This window comes from Nannospalax galili, unplaced genomic scaffold (assembly GCF_000622305.1).
Source record: "Nannospalax galili isolate Female #2095 unplaced genomic scaffold, S.galili_v1.0 scaffold299, whole genome shotgun sequence".
Lineage (NCBI taxonomy): Eukaryota > Metazoa > Chordata > Mammalia > Rodentia > Spalacidae > Nannospalax > Nannospalax galili.
This window is the reverse complement of record NW_008343973.1, coordinates 2,840,899-2,854,218: the sequence shown is the minus strand read 5'-3', so window position 1 is coordinate 2,854,218 and position 13,320 is coordinate 2,840,899.

Sequence of the window (13,320 nt, the reverse complement as noted above, 5' to 3'; positions counted from 1 at the left end):
GAATATGGCAAAATAAATACAGACTTAATAGTCAAATTCTAGAAAACTAGAACCTGAATAAAACTCCTTGAGGCATGAAAGTCACTATGTTAGGACAAATAGAGGAGGTATCACTTTACCCAGCCGGGAGGTAACTTAGAAAGTGCATTGCTTGTAGGAAGTTGATGCAGCCTGGAAATATAAATTAAAGGAGGTTGTAATACAGGTCTGAAGAGAGAGAAACATCCTGAAGTGTAATTTTTATCTTAACATTTAAAGGAAGTGAAAATAATAGTAAGACACATCTTGTGTCTCCTTCAGAAACAGAACAGGGATTTAGATGGATTGCGGAAACAAGTCTAAGAAATGTAAAAGAGAATGCATAAATTGTGTGTATTATGCACACAAACATGCACATGCTATATATACCCGTAAAAACTTTAAAGAGCATTATATAGTATTACATGGAATTAATTGAGCACTGTTCTAAGTTCCTTAAAAGTTTTATTTCATTTTGTCATAACACTTGCCTGTGAGGAAAGTTCTAAAAGAACTTTCTGGAGAAGCTGAGGTATGGAAATGTTGGGAAGGCACAGTCCAACCACTATGCTGTTTAATGTCAAGACTTCTCCAAGTGTGATGAGCCTTCATCTTACAGCAACCCCATACTGGTACCATTCCCCTCAAGGACCCAGTTCACTTGCCCTTCTGTTTCCACATCCAGTCCCACATCCAATCTTCACTTCATGGTTATCTCACCTCCTGTGTAAGACATTAAATTTGTGTGGGTGACTTTACAGTGGTCAAAAACGTCCTTTCTTTGTTCTGCACAGTGTTTTAGGGGAATGGGCGCTTTAGGCTGATCACACATCAGCTCTACCATGGCCTCCCGACCCTCCACTTTCTGCTCAGACTGTTCTCAAGCTCACATTGTGCCCTTGCTTTCTATGTCACCTATCATGAGTGACACATGTATACACTTGACGGATTCTTCCTGTTGCAAACATAAATCCAATTTTGCTTACTCAGAAAGGATTGGAAATGCGAGCCTTCTATCACCCAAAGGATTCTTCTAGAAAAGCTATCTAAGAAACTGATTCTTTTACGATTTGGAGACATGGAAAATCCAGTCCAACATTCCTGCTGACTTGGCTGCCCAGCTGGAAAGTGGAACTTCAATGTTTAGGAATTAAAGTAAGAAGTTAATCTACACAAGGTCCATTTAATCTTATCAATATGTATTGAAACATATTTTTTCAAGGCTCTGGTGACAGGAAGCATCTGGGTACTGAGATGAAACCTGCCTTTCAGAGGCTTATAACTGTATAGGGGGAAAAGATATTTGCGTGAATATAATTCTAGAAAAACTGTGATAGAATCATGAAAGAATTGCAAAGTAATTTAAGAAAGCATGAAGGAAAACACAGCTCCCTGCCAAACGGATCAAGATGGTTTTGTTTTCTAAACGTTTTATAGAGCTGCAAATCAAAATAAAGAAACCATCTAATTCATTTCTTTACTTTTATGCAGAACTACCTCTAAGCTCTGTCTGAAAGCAATTAACCTATCCCATTTTATATCTACAAGGTAGAATTTTCTGTCTCAATTCATCAAATCATTTGATTAAAAATTATTCTTCAATATCCTTAAATGACTCTTAAGTATTTGTGTATCACCTTTCCTATTTCCACCGAATGAACATTCCTAGCCCATTTTCCAAAATCAAGAATCATATCTGATATCTGAAATTGTGTCCAATTTTGATGAGCACATCACAGCCTAGCATGTGATTAAACTACCTCATCTCTTTATGAATAGAGTTTGCTGTGATTAAATTGTAAACACCTGCATGATGCTATTTTAACTTTAGCCTCAAAGGAACATTTTATCCTGAGAAATATAGATTTCCTGAAAATAAGCATATCACTTTTCCAACCAAGCTATAAGGGATACATTCTTAATGACCCTTAAAGCCTACAAATCCTTACATATATGTGATAATCCATGTTTTCCTGTCACCCTAATTATATGTCTAACACACTTTAGATATACATTGCTGACCTTGGGTCATGTAGCTGTCAGATATTCATAATCTTTATAATTTCTTTTCATTCAGAACAGTGTTTCCTGTGTATTTTAAAAATCAAGAATTCAGTTTAGAATTGATGAGCGCATGCAGCTTATGGGAAGGAAGACAAAACTGATATGAATTTGAATGATTTCTACATTTAAGAAACCGTGCACACATTTGGCCTATTGTTGAAAAGAGAGATCACGGGAAACACAGTAGAATTTTAGCCATTGAATTTCCATGTGTGCATATGGTAAAAATGGTAATGAAGGTTGTGGATGTGCACCTTTCTAGCAGTAGAGAGGGATTCCTGTTAAATGATAAGCACGGCATTTGTTCATCCACCTTCCATCCATCTGTGTGGCCGGTTGCAGGCAGCAGAGAGATTTCTGACTGGTTTCGGTAGACAGGTATATACTTCCTAGTGTTAATTAGCTTGCAAAATCATTGAAAAGGAAGACGGCTAAAGCCACAGCTGACCTCTGGGAACACCTTGAAGCCCCTGCAACTTCACTGCCTCTCACATAAACAGCAGTAACTGTACTGTGCCTGCCTATTCTCAGACACTGAATTCAGTGTCTCTGCCTGGCAGAAATGAAATCATAACTGGAACTGTAGCTTTTCATATTAGCACTACAGGAGACAAGAAATTGTTGAACTTGCTGTTCTAGTACTGACAGTACCCAACAGTACCCAGCCTGGAATATAGATTGTGTGCATGTGTGTACATGTGCTCATGTGTATGCAAATGTATGTGGAGGCCAGAGGACAATCTTGGATGTTGTTCCTCAGGAGTCATCCACCTTGTTTTTTGAGAAAGGATCCCTTACTGAGACTTGGGGCTCACCAATTAGGTTAGGCTAGATGGCTAGAGAGCCCCAAGAGTTCCACCCATCCCTGATCCCCATCCCTGAGTGCTGGGATCACAAGTGTGTGCTGCCATACCAAGCTTTTTATGTGGGTGTTGAAGATGGAATTCAGATCCTGATGCTTGCAAGACAAACACTCTTTCAACTGAGTCTCCCCCCAACCCACATAGATGTATTTGCAGGAGATTGGAATGGAAACTGAAAGCTAACCCACAGCTTTTGCAACAACCACGTTATGAAAAAGAGGTCTTAAGCATCCAGTAGATGAGGTGAACCTGAGGTCCTTTTCAAACACCCTGAGGGCAAGAGCCATATCTGTTATCTTTATATCATATCCTTGACCCAATACTACATCTACTGCATACCAGGACGTCAAATATTTCATTAAATGAGGGGTTATATAAAACAAAAGTTGTCTTTTTCTCCTATATCCACTGTCTTTTGGTGGTCAATGTTCATCTCTTAATTCTGTGATTTTTGAAGCCATGTGGATATTAACTGTAATAAGTTTTTCATTTGGTTTCCTTTTCCTCAATTTAGAATGTGTGCACATTGAGGTTTCATGATTACATTTGTGTGCACCTTCTGTTGAGGCTGACAATTAAATATATTTGATGTTTAGTGAACTCAGGAAGAACTGGCTATAACAATAACTATATGGCTGTCTAATTGAGTTTCATTCCTTTTATCATCTATCTGTCTGTTTCCCCATCCATCATCTGTCCATCTATTCATCCATCCATCCATCCATCCATCCATCTGTGCAGTACTAGGGATAAACCCAGGACCCTATGCATGCTAAGCAAGCACTCTATCCCTAAGCTACACCCTTAGTCCTCTATTTCCACATTTATTGCATAGAAGAGCATCAGTGAAAAATTGTAACCCCAAGGAAGAAGCTTTCCTTTTAACCCTAGAAAAAGCATCTTAACTCCTGAAGCATGACACACACAACACAATAATAATTATTGTGACCGTTCTATAGACAGCATGTCCTTGATGTGTTTGTTTCTCTGCTGTAGTAAAGCACCTGAGATAATCCAATTAAAAGGAGGAAAGAATTTGTTGGGGCTGATAGTTCCAGAAGTTTCTGTCAAGCGTGCTTGTCCCTGTTGCTTTGAGTCTGTAGTAGGGAGTGTGCGTGAGGCAGAGCTGCTTACCTCACAGTGGCCAGAAAAAAAGAGGGAGGAAGAGGGCCAAGGTTCCAATATCAAGGTTATCAGCCAATGGCTTAACTTCCTTGCTACAGGTCTTGTCTCCTAAAGCTTTTATCACCTTCTCACTGTGCCATCAGCTGGTGACCAAGCCTTTGGTAGACATTTACCATCTAAAGAACAGGGGGCTTGAGAGATGGCTCAGTGGTTACAAGCATTTGCTTTTGCAGAGGACCTGGGTTTGGTTCCCAGCACCCAATGGTAGCTCACAACAATCCATAACTTCAATTCCAGAGGATCTGATGCCCTCTTCTGGTCTCTGCAGGCACCAAGCATGCATGTGGTACATATAGATACATGCAGACAAAACACTCGATACACATACACTAATAAAAATTTTAAAAGCTTAAGAAAAAGATCTGGAGCATAACAATGTGGCTTTGTATCTGTAACATGGGGTAAAGGATAAGTAATGAGTCAATTTGGAAGCTATTTGGCAAGTGTTTCTCTCTTAGCATCATTTTCAAAATAAAGGTTTTTCCTACTTCTAAAACATTTATTGGCATTTTCTTTTTGTAGATGCCTTCATTTTATTTTGTATGCAAAGCCAATAAGTGTATTATTGTAAGTGAATTATTGTAATGATGATTTAATTGAGGTACACAAGCTCAGTACCTTTAGGAATTAAAGTGAATTTATTGTACATTATATACAACATCATGTTTTATTTTGCAAATTTCTACCTTGTAAGATTTTTTTTCAAATGTAGATTTATAAATAACACCTAACAAAATTTATGCCTTTTATTTATTCAATAATTTATGTTTTTTCAAAGATTTTTTGTGTATTTCTACTTTATTTTATATTCAGAACAACCTAATTAGATTTTAAGCAAACCAGGCAGGCTGTTAACCTTGGACACACAAGATTCCATATTTTAAGTACTAAAAACACATGCTAACAATGGAATAATATCATTTTAACATCAAAAGGTGGGGGTAGCCATCATTTAACTACAATATATTTAAATTCCTCAAAAGAAAAAAAATGTCATCAGGTAGATTGGTTGTGGAAAAAAAAATTACTTGTGGGGCTGGAGAGATGGCGCAGTGGTTAAGAGGACTGGCTACTCTTGAAGAGGACCCAGGTTCAATTCTCAGCACCTACGTGGCAGCTAACAACCATCTGCGATGCCAGTTCGAGGGGATCTGACGCCCTCTTCTGACCTTCGCAAGCATTGCACAGCATGATAGAGGTGCACCTACCTACCTACATGCAGGCAGTACACTAATATACATAAAATAAAAATAACAAAATATTTTTAAAAAGAATTGCTTCATCTTTTATCTCTCAACTTCTTTGCACACAGCTGCATGAGCATAACCATGCACACACCCAGAGCAAGAGAAGGTGAGGAGAGAATCTGAAGAGCCTATATAAGACGAGATGATCCTTTAACAGTTTTTGACATAATTTTCATTGCCACAAACACTGATTTTCCTCTAAGTATTAGCACCTAGATTTCATGCCCTTTGGGGATGAAGTTTGTTCTCCATATTTTGAATAAGTGAGTAAGCAAAGGTTTAGAAGAGCAGTTGGGTGAAATTCCCTAATGTCTTTCCTTGATTGGGTTAACATCCTTTCCAGGTAAATCTTTTCTCCCTTAGCTTAATAGTGATGTCCATTTATTCTTTTTAAAAATTGTGACAAAATGCACATGACAATAGATTCACTATATTAACATTTTTAGTACACAGGGTTAGTGCCTACCGCTATGCAAACATCATCAACCCTCCAGCCACAGAACTTTGTGCCTTGTTAAACCTAAGCTATGAACATGAAGCCACAGCACTCCCTTGCACCTCTTCCTGAGCACCTTGCAACTACTATCCTACTTTTTGTCCCATCAGTTTGACTGGTCTAGGTAACTCAAAGAATAAAATCAGTTTTGTGTTCTTGTGACTGGTTTATTCCACTTAGTTTAATGTCCTTGGGGTTCATCAATGCTGAAACATACCAGAATTTCCTTATTTTTATGGTGAAAAAAAATCTATATTTAGAATTAGCCAACTGGATGGCTTATATGACCCTAATTTTGTTGGCAACATCCAAAGCATCATAATCAGGACCCAGTTGAACATAGGCCCCGTTTTCTATCAGGTCTGATCAGGGTGCTGACTTTGGCGACATCAATGTCATAGACTTTCTTCACAGCCTGTTTGATCTGGTGCTTGTTGGCCTTGATGTCCACAATGAACACAAGTGTATTCTTCTATCTTTTTCGTGGCTGACTCAGTGGTCAGGGGAGCTTGATGACAGCATAGTGGCCGAGCTTGTTTCTCCTTGGGGCGCTCTTGCAGAGATATTTGGGCTGCCTCCAGAGCTGCAGGGTGCTGGGCCATGAGAAGGTGGATGATGCTCAGATCTTCTTTGGTTCCAGCTTCAGGAGGGGCAGGAACTTCCTTCTTCACTTTTGTTACCATCTTGGTGAAAAGCCAGCATTTTCTTTCTTTTGAAGACTGAATAATATTCCATTGTATATAAAGCCACATTATTGGGTTTAGGTGCAGCTCATTGGCAAAGCACTTGCTCAGCTTGCCCAAGACCCTATGTTCACTCCCAGCTCTAGAAAAAAAAATAGGTGCATTTATATTACATTTTGGTCACTTATCTATTCATTGATGAGCACTTGGTTCCCATTTGTAAATAATGATGCAATGTTGTTACTGCTTACTTGGAAGGTCTTTTCTTTTTTAATATTTTATTATTTTTATTTTATGTGTATGCATGTATTGCCTGTGTGTAGGTACATGCACCTGTATTGTGTAATGCCCACGGAGGACAGAAGAGGCCGTGGGATCCCCTGGAATTGGAGTTACAGACAGTTGTTAACTGCCATGTGGGTGAAAAAAATATTTATTATTTTTATTTTATGTGTATGAGTGCACTGCTTGCATGCATGTAGGTGTACCCATGTTATGCAATGCCTTTGGAAGTCAGAAGAGGGCTGAGATTCCCCTGGAATTGGAGTTACAGACAGTTGTTAACTGCCATGTGGGTGCTGGGAATCAAACCTGGGTCTTCTGCAAGAACAACCAGTGTTCTTAACTGCTGAGCCATCTCTCCAGCCCCTTGGAAGGTCTTTTCAACCTATTCGTATTTCTAGATCCAAAGTGAGTCTCTTGTAGTTAATACATAATTGGATCATTTCACTTTTATGCATTCTGCTGAAGTGGTAAAATTAACTCCATTTAGTCTAGCTGACTTTTACTTTATCCTGTGTTTTTTTTTTTTTTTGCCCAGCCATTCCCACTGTAGCCAGCCAGGCAGAACATCTCATGCAGGTAGTTTAGGGAGTACATTGTTTCTACAACACTGGGAAACTTACAAGTAGCCAGTAGCATGTCCAGATAGCACATCCTCCCTCCCAGCTGTACCTTTATCTCTGTGGAGGCCACTGTTTCTACAGTTCTGAGAAACTTGTTTTTTCCTAATCAAAACTTTTAGTTAACTGAAAAACTCTTCGTTAACTGACCTGCCCCTGGTCTGGTGTAACTATGGTGATCTAATATAACTATGGTTATTGGCTTTGCCCCAGCATGATGTAATTATGGTTTTAAGCTTTATAAGCCCTGCCCTGCTTGTCCTCGGGATCAAGAGTTCTTTTGTGCATTAGCTCCTTCTCAGATAACTAGCTATTACTAAAGGACTCCTAATTCAACCATCACTATGTGGTGTTCCTCTGTGCCTCTCAGTGTTAAACTGTCAATCTCTGCCTTTCTCTCGGAGAGTTTAATCTAGTGACATTAGATCGCTCACAGTCTTCTGCATGTCTTTATTGCTTTTTGTCCATTTCTCACATTGTTTCCTTTTTGTTTGATCCGATTTTTTTTCTTTTTGCAGTGAAATCTTTTAATTCCATCCTTTCTTCTGTATATATGCTATAGATTTTTTCTTTGTGGTTACTGTAGAAATTTCATTTAAATCTAAAATTTTCTAATTTCAATTTATATTGTGCAAACTCCAATAACAAATCAAACTTTCCTCCCTTAACTTTAATGTCTCAGTTATTGATGTCCCAAAGTTACAACTTTTGATATTGTGTGTCCAAAAATGTAATTTTAATGTTTTGATACATTCTCTTTCTTTCCTTTTTTTCTTTCTTTCTTTCCTTTCTTTCTTTCTTTTTCTTTCTTTCTTTCTTTGTTGTCTTTTTTGAGACATGATCTCCCTGTAGCCCCAGCTGGCCTGGAACTCACTATGTAGACCAGGCTGGTCTTGAACTTATAGAGATCTGCCTGCCTCTGCCTCCGAGTGCTGGGATTAAAGGTGTGTGCCACCATGCCTGGCATCATTCATTTCTTAAATTGTGTAAAAACCAAATGTGGAGATACAAACCAACCACAGTTATAGTTGTATTAGACTTAAGTCATGTAAAGAAACGAGTGGCTAGAAACTGGTGTTAAACACTGTTAGCTTTCCTAATGGGCTGTGTACTTATTGCCAAAAGCTTATTTATGTGACTTAACCCTTACAGTGTGGTTCCTTTACCTTAATGTCCAGTGCTGCTGTTGGCAGCTCCTTTTAGATTGTGCCTGTGTATTATGAACTCCCCAAGGTTCCCTATAGCTGGAGAGTCTTAATTTCTCTCTCACTGTTGAAGGATGTTTTTAGCTGGATATAGGATTCTGATTGATAGTCTTTCAATCCTTATGACCCCTTCTAGCCTCCAAAGACTCTGATAAGTCTTCTCATAATCTTAATGAGGATGCTTGTATGCGGCAAATATGTCTACCTCTGCACTCAAGCTCTGTTGTCTTTGATTTTCTTCAGTTTGATTGTAACCTATTGTGTGGGTTCCTACATCAGTCCATCCAGTTTGGAGATCATCGAGCTTCTTGGATGTTTAGTTATGCCTTCTGTCAAATTTGGGGAACCTTCAGACAGTATTTACTTGAACACTATCTCAGTCTCCGTCTTTCTTTTCCCTTTGAGGCTCCCACAATGCTGGTCAGCTGGGCAGTGTTCCACCATCCGGTTAGGCTCTGTGCAGTTTTCTTCATATTCCTGTCCCCCACTTCTGTTGCTCAGACCTGTTCATTTTCAGTCTTTTCTTCAAGTTCATGGATTCATTCTCCTTGTTCAAGTTTGCCTTCAAATCCTTTCAGAGAACTTTTCATTTTGGTCCTGTGCTTTTCAGCTCCAGAATCCGGTTTTTGGGGCTTTGAACTTTTCACAGTCGTTTTCACGCTGTGTAGTCACCATCTTCATGATTTTCTTCTCTTTTTTCTTTAGTTCTTTGAGGGTCTTTAAAACCATTGCCTAAAGTTTTTTGTTGTTGTTGTTTTTTGTTTTTTGTTTTTATCTGTTAGAGACCTGCCATCTGCTTGTTCTTAGGGATAGTTTCTATGGTTGGTTCTTTTTCTTTTCAATGGGCCAAATGCTCTCTATTTTCATGCTTTTTAAATTTTTGTTGTTGAAAATTAAAACATTTGCATTTGTTAGTGTGATAAAATAGTGGAAATAAAATTCTCTTATCTTCCCACATTTGACCAATTTAAGGTTCTTTTTTTCACTTTTTGTACAATTGTTGGTTGTCCACATACCAAGCATCAGACAAGGCACAAAGCTGAGGCCTCCTCATGACTTTTCTGAGTGATAACTTTCCCTGGCCATATAGAGTCACTTTCTAATTCCATCATATGTTGTGATTTTAAATGCCCTAGGCTTCAATATCTGACTCAAAAACAAACAAACAAACAAAAGATAAGATAAAAGAAATTAAAATTTCACTGGGCCTTTAAATTCTCAGGAGCTACTTTATACAGAAGGAAAGGGACCTGACAGTTACAGAGAGAGAGGTACAGCAATGGCCATGTGCCTCTGTGCCTGTACCTCCAGGATCTGAATCAGCAGAAGACAGTTAGGTGCAGAGCCTCTATATTTGAAAGACAGGTCTTTGTTGCCCATCTAGTCTCCTGGAAACTATATGCACAGACACCTTACTCACAGCTATAGGGTCTTAGCCGGTGCTATACAAAGAGCTGAAATTGATCAAAGATTAGCTGTAATTTACTTTCCAAACCTTCCCCTGGAAGTTTGAAGCTTTTAATAGACTCCAGGATCCCAAAGTAATTATATCAGAAAGATCCTGACATAGCTGGTTCAATTTCATTTCTGACTCTGAAGATCCAGAAAGCATCCTCTAACAGATGACTGTTTGACACTTAAGTCTACAATCTAGCTAGGAAGCAAATACTAGAACAAAGTTAAACACAACTTAAGACTTCTCTTAAGAAATGGTCTCTCCAGGGCAGAAAAGGACCAATAGAAAAAAGTCAACAACAGCACAAAAACATTCTTTCTAATCACATAAGTTCTGAGGCGGTATTTACTAATCATCTTTCCATCACTATAACAAATACCTCAGATAGTTAACTTATAAAAAGAAAAGGCTTATTTTGGCTCATATTTTAGGAGGTGGGGTTCTACTCCCTGATTGGTCAGTGCCATTATATCTGGCCTGTGACAAGGCTGGTGGAAAAGCATGGTGGGGCAATATCACTCATCCAACGGACAGGAAGAAGGGGCCAGAAACCTTTGGTCCCCTTTCAGGCTATTCTTCCAGTGACCTAAAGATTCATTGCTAAGATCTTATCTTTTAAAGGTTCCACCATCTCCCAGTAACAGTACATGGTTACCAAGCCTTTAACACAAGTGCCTTGGGGGACATTCAAAATCCAAACTATCACATTGAATAAAAGGTTTCATCTTCCAGAGTTGTCAGTCTGATGACTTTCTTGACAATTAGATTTACTGAAGAATTTTATTGAGAAGAGAGAGAGAACTTAAGCAAAATGTCCAGATGTCATCTGTTAAAAAATGCTTTATTGAGACAATAAAAATAACATCAACAAGTACTAAAATTTTAATTAAAATATGATTTACAATGCTGCTCTGTCCCACTACAAGCATTCTTATTGATGGGAAATAAGATTGCTCATATCCTTAGGACACTTGAACACCTCATTTGACTTTTCAGGTCTCCTACCCAAGAAGTCTGGCCTGATATTGTTTCTATGCCCACAAGCATGAAATTCTCTTCAGTGCTTCAAAACACATTGACAATATGAATCCTTTTCTTTCAGAGCTGGCTACGTCACTAAATAGATGTATATTATGGTCTCTTGCCTTCTGCTCAGAAAAATCCAAGTATTGCATTTCTGTCAATTCATTGATTGAAGAGCCTCCCTCACAGAATGTTGACAGCTGTTTCAGACATTTTACAAAATAACTTGGATAACAGCTGCAAATAGATTGGCTAAAGAAGATTTGGAACCGTGTAATTAGTATTCATCAAATGCACACATACATTTCTACTGAAAAACCTCTTCAACCCAAAAGTTGAGTATCTGGAAGCCGGTGTCAGGAAGATTTTTAAGTCTCCAAACAGGACTTACCAGTGTTTAGCCTTCCACTAGCTGCTCTTCAGGGGACAGTATTGATATATTTGCTGTTAAACATGTTAGAATGTTGTCTATAACTAACACTGATTTGATTTGTCACCTTTATACATGTGACAATGATGTGAAAAGGTTAAAATTAACTCATATATTAATCACAAATATATAGGGTTATATCTCACAATGGTAGGTACTGGTTTCATACAATATGTTATAAATCCCTTGTATTTGAGTAGATGTAATTCCCTACATATAAAGTGAAAACAACTTGGTCACCTAACTCATTACCTTTCTGAACATAGAGGACTATCTTCATGTATAAGTACACCCAAACACTTACCCACAGGTAGTTAGTGTTGTATAAATACGGGAAATTTTTCTTTCTTCTTGTATACTATACATAATTTATTTGGATGTGTAATTCTTATGCAATTGAAAGAACAAATTTTATATTAAAACCCTTTGAGGGACTGGAGAGATGACTCAGCGGTTAAGAGCACTGGCTGCTCTTGCAGAGGACCTGGGTTTGGTTATTAGTACCCACAGGGCGACTGACAACCATCCATAACTCTAGCTCTAGGGGATTTGATGTCTATTTCTGACCTCCGTGGGCATTGTGTGACATGGGTGTACTAACACACATGCAGGCAATTTATTCATACACATAAAATAAAAATGATAAAATATTTTTTTAAAATCCTTTCAGAACATAAAAGAAGCTACAAGTTACTTTCAGAGCTAAAAGATCACCAGTCTTTCAACTATCTTAAAAGTGCCTTCAGTTTGAAAGAAACTTTCCCAGGGCCTAATTTTATGGACATACAAGTAAGTACTGCTGTATTTGCTGCATAAATAGTTCAGGGTCTTTAAAAGATTTAGGTCTTTGAGAAATGGGCTTGCATTAAAAAATAAGTTCAGCCGGGTATGCTGGTACATGCCTTTCTTTAATCCCAGCACTCGGGAGGCAGGGTCAGGTTGGCCTACATAGTGAGTTCCAGGCCAGCTGGGGCTACAGGGAGACCCTGTCTCAAAAAGACCAAAAAGAGTTACAGTATTTGATTAGCACTGTAGTTATACATCTGAATATCCATACAGCAAAACTCAAGATACAGAAGGGACAGGATAATGCATTTAACTCAATCCATAACGTTCCCAGATCCCTGCATTTGCTCAGATGACTCCGTCAACAGGAATTCATTCCCTTCTTTCCATTCTATTTAAAAATTTCAGGGCTTGTTTTGAATACTGATCTCCACTGAGGTTTTCCCTAATTCCTAGATCAAGCACAGCCCTCCTCTTTGAATTTTCCTCATTTTTTAAAACTTCTCTGATATGCTGATTCAGCCCTGACTTGATGAAGCCTGTCCTCGCCCATGAGCAACTCTCACAACAGAGTACCTGACACAGAAAGCATGATCTTTTTCATTATGTGATGGCAATTATTTTAATTTTTACCTGATATCAGCGACTAATAGTTCATCAAGCACAGCCCTCCTCTTTGAATTTTCCTCATTTTTTAAAACTTCTCTGATATGCTGATTCAGCCCTGACTTGATGAAGCCTGTCCTCGCCCATGAGCAACTCTCACAACAGAGTACCTGACACAGAAAGCATGATCTTTTTCATTATGTGATGGCAATTATTTTAATTTTTACCTGATATCAGCGACTAATAGTTCTTTGCTTCAATAACTTTATTGGGGTATCATTGACATAGATAAACTGCACCTATTTAAAGAATGCAACTTGATACATATTGACAATATACATACCTGTGAAACCCTC